General features: G+C 41.8%; 1 long non-coding RNA gene across 1 annotated transcript; it reads left to right on the top strand.

Annotated features, from left to right (window-relative positions):
* The first annotated feature begins 591 nt into the window (after nucleotides 1-591).
* On the top strand, nucleotides 592-3,592 carry LOC125550903 (uncharacterized). Its single transcript, XR_007302017.2, has 5 exons — nucleotides 592-771; nucleotides 1,333-1,615; nucleotides 1,702-1,874; nucleotides 1,957-2,737; nucleotides 3,187-3,592. It is a non-coding gene; the product is annotated as an uncharacterized LOC125550903 (long non-coding RNA).
* Nucleotides 3,593-17,159: the final 13,567 nt, after the last annotated feature.

Below are 17,159 nucleotides of genomic sequence, written 5' to 3'. Positions count from 1 at the left end.
CCAATGCCGCCGGCGCTGACCAGCCCGTGCACGTCGATTCCCGCGAGTCTGACGCCACTGGACGCGGCGCTGGACGGTGCCTCCGTTTGATGAATTGCCTACGCATCCTTCCTTTTGAACGCCGAACTTTTATGCCATTTGATCGCCGAACTGTGGCATGCTGAGCGCCGGACTTGTGGCGCTGATCGCCGGACTTGTGGCCTTTTTTGGTAGCGGGAAATGCGAAGTTTGAATTTAAATGTCTTGGGGCGGCCCCTAGAAGCGTGACTGGGGCCTAGATCACACCCAGGACCTAAAAAGCGCCGGGTGATGGCCTGAAATAGCGCCTGCTGCTGTGCTGGGGGCCGAATGAATGGAGATGCTCTTAGTGCAGGGGATATCCTTCGTATATTTGTGCATCTAATAAAAAACACTCCAATTTTTTCAACAAATCGGGAGATGCTCTTGATCAAGTGCCTATACCTGTATTTCCGGTAAAAAAAAAAGAAGTTTACATTTTACCCAGCGTGCGATGCCGTGACCATTTCCAACGAAGGGAGGGTGGGCATCTTTCGGTCCGTGCGTAGAGAGTGGACTTTGTCAGCAGGTACGTTAAAAGCAGACCAACCAGCTGGATTCCCGCATAATTAAAGGCATCGTCAGGGGTGTAAATCTCATCTTTATTCTGACGCCGGATCCAGATCTGAGGCTCGTTTTCCTTTATAAGAGTACCCTCTCGACCTCACGAGCTCTCACCAGATCTGAAGCTCGTAGGCAGCAGGCCTCCCCTAGGTAACCCCCGTCTTGCCCCCTCTTGGCAGAAGTTTCTTCCGATGATTTGTTTTGTGTCGCTCTTGCATATGCTCTTCCCGTCATATATATCATCGTAGTAGCTTCTGAACTTACAAGCTGCTCGTACTGATTACTTTTCATCGTCGTAGATCTATGTTCATAGTATTTTTTTATCCATGTTGTCAAGCGCGTCAGTAGGTCGAGTAGCGGTGGGCAAGGTGGATTTATCAGTAGCCATATACTCCCTTCGCTTGTGTCTGTGTGGACAATATTGTCGGAATTTACCGAGACTTATCGTCTCACATATTTATCCTAATGAACTGTATCTATGAAGTTTTACTTTTCTAGAAACTTATCTACCAAAGTTTTACATGTGGGTGTAAGAGTGTTTCACATCTTCATCCTAATAAAGTGTATCTAAGATTTTTTTCGTTCTTTATAGAGAAATCTATGTACCAATGTTTTTTATGTGAGCATAAGAGTCTGTAATTTTGCCATTTATGATGATTAGTTGGGATAGTAACTTCATAACTAATACTTCTCATCTTGTTTAACTTTCAGATCCACGAGAAATGAGCTGCAGTGCGTGTTAGTTGATGAAAGCTCAAAACGCTTTCATAGATCCTGACAGTTTTGAAGTAATAGCAGGCCTGGCTTTGCTTTTCTTCAAAGCATCTTGAGAGACCAAAATCTGCAATTTTTGGCACCATGTTGTCATCAAGCAATATATTTGCAGGTTTGAGGTCTAATTGGAGAATATGAATCTTGTGGAGATAATGCAAACCCTCACAAATTCCCTTGATTATTTCATAGCGCTTTGTCCATTGAGATTCTCTTCATTGAGGTATGATAACTTAAAACTCTCATGGTTATAACTATAGTTTATCTTAAAACTTCAGCCGGTGTTGACAAGATTTGTGATAATTGCAGAAATTGTGTGGCATGGGACAATTGCAATGCATGATAAAAAATAAGAGCAAAAATATAGTATGATCTATTGGATATTGTGTTGACTCACAAGGAAAGACCAAAATACAAAAAAAGGCAGATGATTGCTCTGCGTTGCATGTCTACCTAGGCGAATCTACATGCCTATGTAACAAGTATGCTGTCTATTATCTATCAACTTGAAAGATTGATTGACTTAACTTTCTTAAAAAATTAACGTTCTTCTCTTCTTTGTAGATTCAAGATGCATGGGTCTGCATGTAGAGAGCGCTATCAAATAATCAAGGAATTTGCGAGGGTTTACATTATCTTCACAAGAGATATATTGTTCGCTTAGACCTTAGACCTGCAAACATATTTCTAGATGACAATATGATGCTAAAAATTGCGGATTTTTGTTTCTCATGATGCTTGGAGGAAAAACAAAGCCAAGCTATTGCTTCAAAACAGTTTGGATCTATGTAATCTAGGCAACCAACAATCTTCGAAAGCTCGATTTCTTTGTGTATTGTATGAATTATATGCCTTCCTTTCCCCGTTCATTAATAAGTTGATATGGATCTTTATGCAGGGCATTAGACTCTTAAGATGGAAAATCACACTAGAGCTACACATATAGTTTTGCTCTTACAATTGTACAATAGTATAATAGGGAAAAGGGGCATTGATGAAATGTCTTGCTGTCATAACATATGAATGCAATAGGTTCTTGAAACTTGGGGGAGTAGGTTGTAGAAATCGTCAGGACGATATTTGATGCCTGTAGTATGCACAGGCTGTAGTCAATGGCTCGACAAAACAGAATGCACAAATACTTTTTTTCAGACTTGCATTGGTAGGTCATTGTTTGTGCAGGTAAGCTCATTTATGGACCATGGCATGCTCCACTAACCTCTTTTTTGTAGAACCTGTGTACATCATTCCATGATGCTCCGAGCTGGTGGATGAGATCAAGCCTCGTTGGTTGTCACAACCAACAGAAAAGGGTTCCGGTGGGCTGCAGCAAAATGCACCTAAGGTACAGTCATGGTTGTTTAGCAGCATGCAGCTTTTAATAGGACAATATCAAACATTTTTAAGTCATGCAAAGAAGAATCACATATGTTCCTAAAAACAGAGAAAAATTAGACTTCTGGCTGAAGCAGAAGTTGATAATTACTTCCTCTGCAAATATTTTGGAACGGAGGAAGTATTGACCAGTGTCTGGGAAATGGTGTTTGTGTTCTATGATGAAGATTGTGTAATTATTTGCTCCATGCAAGCATACATGTGCTAGAACATTGTTCTTGAGGATATCCTAGATGCAGATATATGGAGATTTTCATGGGTTCCATTCAGTTGTCTTACTAATCTTATTAACCCTGATGCAGATATATTGGGAAGCCATTCCAAAACTGTCTGTCCTTCATAGATATCATTACTGAATTAGACGTCTTCAGATTCTTATGTTTTCCACTCTTGTTACAGGAGCAAACATGAAGATACTGTGGAGACAGGCCAAGAAGGAACAGTCCAGGCAATGAAGAGTGGCCCCTCTGCTCATACTCCATGACAGTTCTTCCCATTAACTAATCGGCCAAGTGTGGATAGTGGTTGACGGCACTAGAAAAGTAGCGTCTCGCCCGATTTTGTCATTGCTTCTTGGGACCTGATTTTTACGGTCCCATTCTCAATTTCCGTTACAGCTAGTCTGGATTATCTCACATAGAGCAAACCGGAGTGACCTTTATGTCTAGGTTTCTGGTTTCGTTAACATTTGGATTGATGGACATGTCATATATGGATGTATTTTTCTTATGACTTACAGCTTTAAGTAGCTGCTACTCACAGTGAGAGTTTCATATCACATCATGTGCCTGATGTGATTCTTTCACGTGCTTGTTACCATTGATTTTTTTTCTTTGCAAAAGTACTCAAAGCTCTTGTATCGCATTTGCTAAACGTCATGTGCCTGAAAATTTTTGACGCTTCGGTCACTTTTCTGCTCTGCCCTCAGCACGAGATGGGAAGGTCGTTGCCGTCTGTGGTCTCGGCGGCGAGTGCTAGCCGTGGATGAGTGAGAACCGCGAAAGGAAGTTCGAAGGTTGACTCTGGGTAGGGGGTCGGTGCCGGCGTTCGTCGGAGAAAGGGGTGGTTTAGAGGGATGATCGGGACAGAGGCAGCATGACGCCATGGTGGTAGGGAGGAGTGCGGCGGGGCATACAGGAGCGTTGCTGGCCGCAGTGCGCATCTGTTTGTGGCCATATCTAGCGGTCCAAAATTTTGCCCGATGCAAATAATAATAATTACAGAAGCCTGAATAATAGGGGGTCCCTCTTCTATTCATTTCCAAGCAAGTAAGAACTGTGCTGTTAGGAAGAACTAGTAATCGTGTACGTGCACTCACGTTCGGTTTGACAGTAATATTATTTGCAAAACTAATCATAATTAATGTTGATTCCAAGATTAGTTGTGTTTAATGTATTTAATGTCTTTCCTCATTATGATTAATGCAGTTAACATGTTTTCAAATTATTAATGATGTGATTGGTACATCATTGAAGCAGAATGAGATGTTGGTTATACCCTCTTTGTTCCGAATTATTTGTCGCAGGTATGTGTTCGCACATGAACATGTCACCGTGTACCTTCGACACCGGGGTGATGCACCGCAGCTCACGTCGAAGGAGACCCGTCTGAAAGCGCCGTACGCAGGCAATCCGGCGGGCGCTTTTGATGACCCGAAACCCCACGCGCCCGGGAGGGACCCCGTCAGGGCGCGCGGCGGCTATGGGCTGCCCTAGGTCGACCTGATCGCCCCTAGGGCCTCGAGGTTCGCCGCCCTGCAACAAGAACGGATGAAGAACGAGAAAGAAGAACTAGGGTTAAGGAGAAAAGATAAAAGATAAAAAGTGGTAGATGAATTGATCGATTGTGTGTTGTTCAATCGGCCGTCACTCCTTAGATATATAAGAGGCGGCTGGACTTCCCGTGCAAGGAAAAGGCTTGGATTCACGTCCAAAACCCTAGTCAAATTCGGATTGGTTTTATCCGAACTTTTCAAAACTGTCCGATTTAAACTGGCTGCACCTTGCGGGTCTTTTTTGTGGTGGTAAACGATCCCGGATGAAAATGAGCCCAAAAGCAATCTTGACCGTTTCGACGAGACAAACAACTTTCATGTTGAAGTTTTTTGATCAGAGGTCATCTTGAGGGTCAAATCGGTCGCACAAAACAAGTTATTCCCTTGCGCTACCCATCAGACATGTGTCTGGTGGGCCGCGCCACATCTCATCTCGTGACAGGGCTGCACTCTGACTGCTCTAATTTTTGCATACGAACTCGGATTTGGATGATTTTTATATCAAAATTGATCGTTTCGACGAGACGAAGACAACATGTGTAGATCATTTTTCCATTTGAGGTCGTCTTGGGGGCTTAATCGGCCAAACTGTACTCTGAATATAAGATCTTAGTACTTTGAACATAGTTTCAGCCTTCGAGATGAAATCGGACGGCGATGACCCAAACTTTAAAGATGTTCATATCAATAATATGGAACTCTTTCATATAGATCACTTCTTCATTTGAGGCCATCTTAAATAAGTTCTTGACCGTGCCAAAATCTGGTGTCAACACATGCCCTCCCTGTTTTCAGCAAAACTTGTGTGCCGAAAAATAACTTGCATGTAGCTTGCTCTAAGGACGATGTCAACACTATATCGTCCATTTTGCATATGCTTAGGACGATAAGTTTATATCGGCCATTGCTTGTGTGAATATTTCGATGCAAGCTTGGGTGACTTTCCTAACTTCATTAATCCGACTATAAAGTTCCATAGGTATGCATGTCAAGACCATCCACCAACCAATTGTCCACTCTTCTGCTAGGATCTTGCAGATAATCAACAATGAACTTTCTCGAATCCTTACTTTGTCTGCATAAAAGTTTCATTAGTGGCCGAGGTAGTGAGCTCCAATTCGGCCTTACCTATGTTGGCAAGAATAAGCATCGGCTATTGATAGATATGCAATACACCATGACGGACATGGTAGCAGGATGCTTGCTATGCCAACTCTCTTCAATTGACATGTCTAAATATATGAACAATTTTAATGCAACCCAAGGTAAATTTTGCATCTAGACATACCCCAAGATAAACTATAAGTGATTCATCAAAACATTGATAACCCTTAGATATTTGTTGCACTACTCATAACGAATTACCAAAAGCCTCAATATGTATAGCACCTATAGCAAGTAAAAGAGTCAATCCGAATAACAATGCATATTCGGCCTTGATTAATCATGCATAGAAATATTCTAAGCGGCATGAGACTTCAAAAATAGTACCATAAAGAGATATATAAACAACACCAACACTTTGGACATTGCTATGAATTGAACCATCAAAACATAATCTCCATAGTACTAGAGAGACAAGGCTAATATTAATATTATGCATGACATTAATCTGATGTTCAGTAATAAAATCAGCTATGATTTGGCCTCTTATAGATCTCAAAGATGCATAAGCCAAATCATATCTAAACAAAGTATAAGCCCACTAGCCAATTCCGCAGCTATGAATTGGTCTATGCAGCATATATTCAATGACATCGGTCATGATGTCTCAACTCCATTCAATCATAATATAGGCATACATATAAATTTCTATGAGCACGTACCTTGTCTCGCTCTCCAATCGAACTAAGGACGATGTTAGAATACTACACCGACCATGCATTGAGACAATCTTAGGACGATAGATAAATATCGGCCATTACCATGTAAACTTTATTCAAAGCACATATAGCCGAAATAAACAAATGAAATGACAAATCAAGTATTTCGATCCTTTGCATCAGCAACAAACTTGTAGCTAATCAAATGTATAGTGACTTGGCAATACCCTTTCATGATGTAAGAAATTATATTGCATCTATGGATTATAATAAACCCATTGAGGGTAACCAATCATACTTGATGATGAATTCCATGGCATTGGCATCAACGGCATAGTTGAAGAATATGGATAATGTGTGGACCGAAGATGTTGAAACCTTCAGCTTGGTCCTTCATAGTTCACTCTTTTCCTTCTTCATCTTTGTCGCACGTCGTGTAATGGATGCTTTCACATAATTCTTATTTTGAGCACTTCCTTTGGGAACCTATGCCATGTTCCTTTCTTCAAGTTCTTGTGCACTAAGTTTTTGTAATTCCCTCTTTTGCCAATAGGATAAGCCGAGTTGGCATCTCGGCTGTGATTCTATTTTGACCAATGGCAATTCCTTTTTGACCTTGTGCACTCTCAACTTCTTTTCTTCAGATTTGGCACTACGACTCTCAATAATTGGTTGCTTTGTCTCATTGTCTTTAGTAGCCAATGTCAACACATTAATTAGCTCTTTTTCATTTGAGATCAATGAAGGAAATATGCCCTAGAGGCAATAATAAAGTTATTATTTATTTCCTTATTTCATGATAAATCTTTATTATTCATGCTAGAATTGTATTAGCCGGAAACATAATACATGTGTGAATACATAGACAAATAGAGTGTCACTAGTATGCCTCTACTTGACTAGCTCGTTGATCAAGATGGTTATGTTTCCTAGCCATAGACATGAGTTGTCATTTGATTAACGGGATCACATCATTAGGATAATGATGTGATTGACTTGACCCATTCCATTAGCTTAGCACTTGATTGTTTAGTTTGTTACTATTGCTTTCTTCATAACTTATACATGTTCCTATGACTATGAGATTATGCAACTCCCGTTTACCGGAGGAACACTTTGTGTGCTACCAAACGTCACAACGTAACTGGGTGATTATAAAGGTGCTCTACAGGTGTCTCCGAAGGTACTTGTTGGGTTGGCGTATTTCGAGATTAGGATTTGTCACTCCGATTGTCGGAGAGGTATCTTTGGGCCCTCTCGGTAATGCACATCACTTAAGCCTTGCAAGCATTGCAACTAATAAGTTAGTTGCGGGATGATGTATTACGGAACGAGTAAAAAAGACTTTCCGGTAACGAGATTGAACTAGGTATTGAGATACCGACGACCGAATCTCGGGCAAGTAACATACCGATGACAAAGGGAACAACGTATGTTGTTATGCGGTCTGACCGATAAAGATCTTCGTAGAATATGTGGGAGCCAATATGAGCATCCAGGTTCCACTATTGGTTATTGACCGGAGACGTGTCTCGCTCATGTCTACATAGTTCTCGAACCCGTAGGGTCCGCACGCTTAAGGTTTCGATGACAGTTATATTATGAGTTTATGAGCTTTGATGTACCGAAGGAGTTCGGAGTCCCGGATGAGATCGGGGGCATGACGAGGAGTCTCGAAATTGTCAAGACGTAAAGATCGATATATTGGACGACTATATTCGGACATCGGAAAGGTTCCGAGTGATTCGGGTATTTTTCGGAGTACCGGAGAGTTACGGGAATTCGTCGGGGAGTATATGGGCCTTATTGGGCCATAAGGGAATAGAGGAGAGAGGCCAAAAGGAAGGAGGCGCGCGCGCCCCCTCTGGTCCGAATTGGAAAAGGGGTGCAGCCCACTTTTCCTTGTTCCTCTCCCCCTCTTTCCTTCTCTCCTACTCCAACAAGGGAAGGAGGAGTCCTACTCCCGGTGGGAGTAGGACTCCCCCCTTGGCGTGCCCTCCTCCTAGGCCGGCCGCCTCCCTCCCTTGCTCCTTTATATACGGGGGCAGGGGGGCACCCCAGAGACACAACAGTTGATCATTGATCTCTTAGCCGTGTGCGGTGCCCCCCTCCACCATAGTCCTCGATAATATTGTAGTGATGCATAGGCGAAGCCCTGCGACAGTAGAACATCAAGATCGTCACCACACCGTCGTGCTGACGGAACTCTTCCCCGACATTCTGCTGGATCGGAGTCCGGGGATCGTCATCGAGCTGAACGTGTGCTAGAACTCGGAGGTGCCGTAGTTTCGGTGCTTGATCGGTCGGGCCGTGAAGACGTATGACTACATCAACCGCGTTGTGCTAACGCTTCCGCTTTCGGTCTACGAGGGTATGTGGACAACACTCTCCCCTCTCGTTGCTATGCATCACCATGATCTTGCGTGCGCGTAGGAATTTTTTTGAAATTACTACGTTCCCCAACAGTGGCATCCGAGCCTAGGTTTTATGCGTTGATGTTGTGCACGAGTAGAACACAAGTGAGTTGTGGGCGATATAAGTCATACTGCTTAGCAGCATGTCATACTTTGGTTCGGCGGTATTGTTGGATGAAGCGGCCTGGACCGACATTACGGGTACGCTTACGCGAGATTGGTTCTACCGACGTGCTTTGCACACAGGTGGCTGACGGGTGTCAGTTTCTCCAACTTTAGTTGAACCGAGTGTGGCTACGCCCGGTCCTTGCGAAGGTTAAAACAGCACCAACTTGACAAACTATCGTTGTGGTTTTGATGCGTAGGTAAGAACGGTTCTTGCTAAGCCCGTAGCAGCCACGTAAAACTTGCAACAACAAAGTAGAGGACGTCTAACTTGTTTTTGCAGGGCATGTTGTGATGTGATATGGTCAAGACATGATGCTAAATTTTATTGTATGAGATGATCATGTTTTGTAACTGAGTTATCGGCAACTGACAGGAGCCATATGGTTGTCGCTTTATTGTATGCAATGCAATTGCGCTGTAATGCTTTACTTTATCACTAAGCGGTAGCGATAGTCGTGGAAGCATAAGATTGGCGAGACGACAACGATGCTATGATGGAGATCAAGGTGTCGCGCCGGTGACGATGGTGATCATGACGGTGCTTCGGAGATGGAGATCACAAGCACAAGATAATGATGGTCATATCATATCACTTATATTGATTGCATGTGATGTTTATCTTTTATGCATCTTATCTTGCTTTGATTGACGGTAGCATTATAAGATGATCTCTCATTAAATTTCAAGATAAAAGTGTTCTCCCTGAGTATGCACCGTTGCCAAAGTTCGTCGTGCCCAGACACCACGTGATGATCGGGTGTGATAAGCTTTACGTCCATCTACAACGGGTGCAAGCCAGTTTTGCACACGCAGAATACTCAGGTTAAACTTGATGAGCCTAGCATATGCAGATATGGCCTCGGGACACTGAGACCGAAAGGTCGAGCGTGAATCATATAGTAGATATGATCAACACAGTGATGTTCACCATTGAAAACTACTCCATTTCACGTGATGATCGGTTATGGTTTAGTTGATTTGGATCACGTGATCACTTAGAAGATTAGAGGGATGTCTTTCTAAGTGGGAGTTCTTAAGTAATATGATTAATTGAACTTTAATTTATCATGAACTTAGTCCTGATAGTATTTGCATATCTATGTTGTAGATCAATAGCTCGCGTTATTGCTTCCCTATGTTTTATATGTGTTCCTAGAGAAAACTAAGTTGAAAGATGATAGTAGCAATGATGCGGACTGGGTCCGTGATCTGAGGTTTATCCTCATTGCTGCATAGAAGAATTATGTCTTTAATTCACCGCTAGGTGACTGACCTATTGCAGGAGCAGATGCAGACGTTATGAACGTTTGGCTAGCTCAATATGATGACTACTTGATAGTTTAGTGCACCATGCTTAACAGCTTAGAATCGGGATTTCAAAGACGTTTTGAACGTCATGGACCATATGAGATGTTCCAGGAGTTGAAGTTAATATTTCAAGTAAATACCCGAGTTGAGAGATATGAAGTCTCCAAAGTTCTATAGCTAAAAGATGGAGGAGAATAGCTCAAGCAGTGAGCATGTGCTCAAATTTTCTTGGTACTACAATCGCTTGAATAAAGTGGGAGTTAATCTTCCAGATAAAATAGTGATTGACAGAATTCTCTAGTCACCATCACCAAGTTAGTAGAACTTCGTGATGAACTATAATATGCAAGGGATAACGGAAACGATTCCCAAGCTCTTTGTGATGCTGAAATCGACGAAGGTAGAAATCAAGAAAATCATCAAGTGTTGATGGTAAACAAAATCACTAGTTTCAAGTAAAGGGACAAAGGGAAGAAAGGGGAACTTCAAGAAGAACATCAAGCAAGTTGCTGCTCAAGTGAAAAAATCCAAGTCTGGACCTAAGCCTGAAACTGAGTGCTTCTACTGCAAAGGGACTGGTCACTGAAAGCGGAACTACCCCAAGTAATTGGCGGATAAGAAGGATGGCAAAGTGAACAAAGGTATATTTGATATACAGATTATTGATGTGTATATTACTAGTGTTCATAGCAACCCCTTGGTATTTGATACTGGTTCAGTTGCTAAGAGTAGTAACTCGAAACGGGAGTTGCAGAATGAACAGAGACTAGTTAAGGGTGAAGTGACGATGTGTGTTGGAAGTAGTTCCAAGATTGATATGATCATCATCGCACACTCCCTATACTTTCGGGATTAGTGTTGAACCTAAATAAGTGTTATTTGGTGTTTGCGCTGAGCATGAATATGATTTGACATGTTTATTGCAATACGGTTATTCATGTAAGTTAGAGAATAATTGTTGTTCTGTTTACATGAATAAAACCTTCTATGGTCATACACCCAATGAAAATGGTTTGTTGGATCTCGATCGTGGTGATACACATTTTTATAATATTGAAGCCAAAAGATGCAAAGTTAATAATGATAGTGCAACTTATTTGTGGCACTGCCGGTTAGGTTATATTGGTGTAAAGCGCATGAAGAAAATCCATGCTGATGGGCTTTTGGAATCACTTGATTATGAATTAGTTGATGCTTGCGAACCATGTCTCATGGGCAAGATGACTAAGACTCCGTTCTCCGGAACAATGGACCGAGCAACAGATTTGTTGGAAATCATACATACTTATGTATGTGGTCCGACGAATATTGAGGCTCGCGGCAGGTATCATTATTTTCTGATCTTCACAGATGATTTGAGCAGATATGAGTATATCTACTTGATGAAACACAAATTTGAAACATTTGAAAAGTTCAAAGAATTTCATAGTGAAGTGGAGAATCATCGTAACAAAAATAAAAGTATCTACGATATGATCGCAGAAGTAAAATATTTGTGTTACGAGTTTGGCCTTCAGTTAAAACAATGTGAAAAAGTTTCACTACTCATGCCACCTGGAACACCATTACAGTATAATGGTGTGTCCGAACATCGTAACCATACTTTATTAGATATGGTGCGATCTATGATGTCTCTTACCGATTTACAACTATCGTTTTGGGGTTGTGCATTAGAGACAGCTACATTCACATTAAATAGGGCACCATTTAAATCCATTGAGACGACACCGTATGAACTATGGTTTGGCAAGAAACCTAAGCTGTCGTTTCTTAAAGTTTGAGGTTGCAATGCTTATGTGAAAAAGTTTCAACCTGATAAGCTCAAACCCAAATCGGAGTAGTGCATCTTCATAGGATACCCAATAGAAAATGTTGGGTACACCTTCTATCACAGATCCGAAGGCAAGATATTCATTGCTGAGAATGGATCCTTTCTAGAGAAGGAATTCCTCTCGAAAGAAGTGAGTGGGAGGAAAGTAGAACTTGATGAGGTAACTGTACCTGCTTCCTTATTGGAAAGTAGTTCATCACAGAAATCTGTTCCTGTGACTACTACACTAATTAGTGAGGAAGCTAATGATGATGATCATGTAAACTTTAGATCGAGTTACTACCGAACCTTGTAGGTAAACCAGAGTGAGATCCGCACCAGAGTGGTACGGTAATCCTGTTCTGGAGGTCATGTTACTTGACCATGACGAGCCTATGAACTATGAGGAAGCGATGATGAGCCCAGATTCTGCAAAATGACTTGAGGCCATAAAATCTAAGATGGGATCCATGTATGAGAACAAAGTGTGGACTTTGGTTGACTTGCTCGATGATCAGCAAGCCATAAAAAATAAATGGATCTTCAAGAGGAAGACGGACGGTGATAGTAGTGTTACTATCTACAAAGCTAGAATTATCGCAAAAGGTTTTCGACAAGTTTAAGGTGTTGACTACGATGAGAGTTTCTCACTCGTATCTATGCTCAAGTCTGTCCGAATCATGTTAACAATTGCCGCATTTTATGAAATCTGGGAAATGGATAAACAAAACTGCATTCCTTAATGGATTTATTAAAGAAGAGTTGTATATGATGCAACCATAAGGTTTTGTCAATCCTAAAGGTGCTAACAAAACATACAAGCTCCAGCGATCCATCTATGGACTGGTGCAAGCATCTCGGAGTTGGAATATACGCTTTGATAAGTTGATCAAAGCATATAGTTTTATACAGACTTGCGGTGAAGCCTGTATTTACAAGAAAGTGAGTGGGAGCACTACAGCATTTCTGATAAATATATGTGAATGACATATTGTTGATCGGAGATAATGTAGAATTATTCTGCAAAGCATAAAGGAATGTTTGAAAGGAGTTTTTCAAAGAAAGACCTCGGTGAAGCTGCTTACATATTGAGCATCAAGATCTATAGAGATAGATCAAGACGCTTGATAAGTTTTTCAATGAGTACATACCTTGATAAGATTTTGAAGTAGTTCAAAATGGAACTGTCAAAGAAGGAGTTCTTGCCTGTGTTACAAGGTGTGAAGTTGAGTAAGACTCAAAACCCGACCACGACAGAAGATCGAGAGAGAATGAAAGTCATTCCCTATGCCTCAGCCATAGGTTCTATAAAGTATGCCATGTTGTGTACCAGACCTATTGTATACCCTGCCCTGAGTTTGGCAAGGGAGTACAATAGTGATCTAGGAGTAGATCACTGGACATTGGTCAAAATTATCCTTAGTGGAATAAGGATATGTTTCTCGATTATGGAGGTGACAAAAGGTTCATCATAAAGGGTTACGTCGATGCAAGTTTTGACACTGATCTAGATGACTCAAAGTCTCAATCTGGATACATATTGAAAGTGGGAGCAATTAGCTAGAGTAGCTTAGTGCAGAGCATTGTTGACATAGAAATTTGCAAAATACTTACGTATCTGAATGTGGCAGACCCGTTGACTAAACTTCTCTCACAAGCAAAATATGATCACACCCTAGTACTCTTTGGGCGTTAATCACATAGCGATGTGAACTAGCTAGATTATTGAATCTAGTAAACCCTTTGGGTTTTGGTCACATGACGATGTGAACTATGGGTGTTAATCACATGGTGATGTGAACTATTGATGTTAAATCACATGGCGATGTGAACTAGATTATTGACTCTAGTGCAAGTGGGAGACTGAAGGAAATATGCCCTAGAGGCAATAATAAAGTTATTATTTATTTCCTTATTTCATGATAAATCTTTATTATTCATGCTAGAATTGTATTAACCGGAAACATAATACATGTGTGAATACATAGACAAATAGAGTGTCACTAGTATGCCTCTACTTGACTAGCTCGTTGATCGAAGATGGTTATGTTTCCTAGCCATAGACATGAGTTGTCATTTGATTAACGTGATCACATCATTAGGAGAATGATGTGATTGACTTGACCCATTCCATTAGCTTAGCACTTGATCGTTTAGTTTGTTGCTATTGCTTTCTTCATAACTTATACATGTTCCTATGACTATGAGATTATGCAACTCCCGTTTACCGGAGGAACACTTTGTGTGCTACCAAACATCACAACGTAACTGGGTGATTATAAAGGTGCTCTACAGGTGTCTCCGAAGGTACTTGTTGGGTTGGCGTATTTCGAGATTAGGATTTGCCACTCCGATTGTCGGAGAGGTATCTCTGGGCCCTCTCGGTAATGCACATCACTTAAGCCTTGCAAGCATTGTAACTAATAAGTTAGTTGCGGGATGATGTATTACGGAACGAGTAAAAGAGACTTTCCGGTAACGAGATTGAACTAGGTATTGAGATACCGACGACCGAATCTCGGGCAAGTAACATACCGATGACAAAGGGAACAACGTATGTTGTTATGCGGTCTGACCGATAAAGATCTTCGTAGAATATGTGGGAGCCAATATGAGCATCCAGGTTCCACTATTGTTTATTGACCGGAGACGTGTCTCGGTCATGTCTACATAGTTCTCGAACCCGTAGGGTCCGCACGCTTAAGGTTTCGATGACAGTTATATTATGAGTTTTGATGTACCGAAGGAGTTCGGAATCCCGGATGAGATCGGGGGCATGACGAGGAGTCTCGAAATGGTCGAGACCTAAAGATCGATATATTGGACGACTATATTCGGACATCGGAAAGGTTCCGAGTGATTTGGGTATTTTTCGGAGTACCGGAGAGTTACGGGAATTCGCCGGGGAGTATATGGGCCTTATTGGGCCATACGGGAATAGAGGAGAGAGGCCAAAAGGAAGGAGGCGCCCCCCCTCTGGTCCGAATTGGATAAGGGGTGCAGCCCACTTTTCCTTGTTCCTCTCCTCCTCTTTCCTTCTCTCCTACTCCAACAAAGGAAGGAGGAGTCCTACTCCCGGTGGGAGTAGGACTCCCCCCTTGGCGCGCCCTCCTCCTAGGCCGGCCGCCTCCCTCCCTTGCTCCTTTATATACGGGGGCAGGGGGCACCCCAGAGACACAACAGTTGATCATTGATCTCTTAGCCGTGTGCGGTACCCCCCTCCACCATAGTCCTTGATAATATTGTAGTGGTGCTTAGGCGAAGCCCTGCGACAGTAGAACATCAAGATCGTCACCACACCGTCGTGCTGACGGAACTCTTCCCTGACATTCTGCTGGATCGGAGTCCGGGGATCGTCAACGAGCTGAACGTGTGCTAGAACTCGGAGGTGACGTAGTTTCGGTGCTTGATCGGTCGGGCCGTGAAGACGTACGACTACATCAACCGCGTTGTGCTAACGCTTCCGCTTTCGGTCTACGAGGGTACATGGACAACACTCTCCCCTCTCGTTGCTATGCATCATCATGATCTTGCGTGTGCGTAGGAATTTTTTTGAAATTACTATGTTCCCCAACAATCAAATCTGAAGTTGCACTCTTACGACCATCTCTTTTAACATGGTAAACTTGCTTGACCACCTCTTTCTTCTTCCTTGAGCTCTGGACCGATTCCTTATGATTGAAGCGGTCTCTAACATGTGATTGTTCAAATGTTGATCTTCTCGGAACTGCATAATATTGGTGAGATGGTCTAAAATAAGATGGAGAATGTGCCCTTGTATCATACCTGTCCCATGATGGATATGGATCTACATGAGCATAGGGAGGCACCCACAGCATTGGCATTGGCGGCCCAAAATAAGGATATGAATATGTTGCATTAAAATTCGAACTTTGCCAATACCGATCCTCATATTTGTGCCTTGGGGGTGATCTTGGTTTCTTTGCATGATTGGGCCGATATGCATTCTTCTCTTCACTCTTGTTTTGATATTTCTCCAATAGTTCAGCGAAGGTGATTTTTGATCTTTTACACTTGCGCTTATTTCAGCCTTTGTTTTCTTTTGGTTTGCTTTCATTGATCATTGGATTTGCTTGCTGCCCCCAGTCCTTGGCGTCTCCATTGTAGCTTCGATGGAATTCTCGCCCTCAAGATTATGTTCATTATGCTCTTCAACAACTTCTTTACTTGAAAACTTGATCCCATCACCTGCAGTTTTTACCTTCTCTTTAAATGGATCAGCTTGAAGCAGCCGATGCAAAAACTTTTTGCCATCGGGACAAATCAGAATAGACCGGTCATCTCTTGGTATTTCAACAAACTACAATCGTCCTTTTCCAATGGCCGATTTAACTATTTGACGAAACATGTTGCAATCCTCAAAATTATGCTTGAATGAATCATGCAACTTACAATACATTCGTCCTTGGATTGATGGCTTAACATGGTGAGCAAGAATTGTAATGTAATTATTTTTCAGCAACAAATCAAATAATTAAGCCCACATGCTTGAATTGAAGGTATACTTCTTGTTTTCTAGCCGATCTTGCTGTGTGAACGGCTTTGGAGATAAGGAAACGAATGGTTCAGATTTGGAATCTCCCCATTCGGCTATGCATTGTGTTTTCCACTCTATATCCGATGTCTTTGGATAAGATATTATATTTGCATCAGTTTTCTCAATAGAATTTAACCTTGGCTTTAAATTTCTGACACAAAGATATTTAGAACATACATGTCTCAGTTGAGACCAAGTGGAAGCCAAGTACGAAATAAGCAAAGCTACCCAACTAGATATGAACTTTAGACAAAGCAACGGGGAAAGCTTTGGCTGCAACAATAAGTCATTATCGGTCTTTATAAATGGTGCAATGGGTTGACCGATATGTTCCATAACAACTTTATTGCTAACAAGTAAATTACCCTTCTTCATTGGTCTTTCAAAATTACTTATGAGAATATTTCTTATAGATGGATCAATAATGAAGTCGCGACCAAATCTAAAAATAGGTAAATTACTCGCTATGCATACCTCTTCAAATACGCTGGGAGAGCATGATGGTGGTGTGACTTGA

Source organism: Triticum urartu, chromosome 4A (genome assembly GCF_056163025.1).
Source record: "Triticum urartu cultivar PI428250 chromosome 4A, HENAU_Tu73, whole genome shotgun sequence".
In the NCBI taxonomy this organism is placed as follows: domain Eukaryota; kingdom Viridiplantae; phylum Streptophyta; class Magnoliopsida; order Poales; family Poaceae; genus Triticum; species Triticum urartu.
Note: the sequence above shows the minus strand (reverse complement) of the source record. Positions and strands in the feature narration are given on the sequence as shown.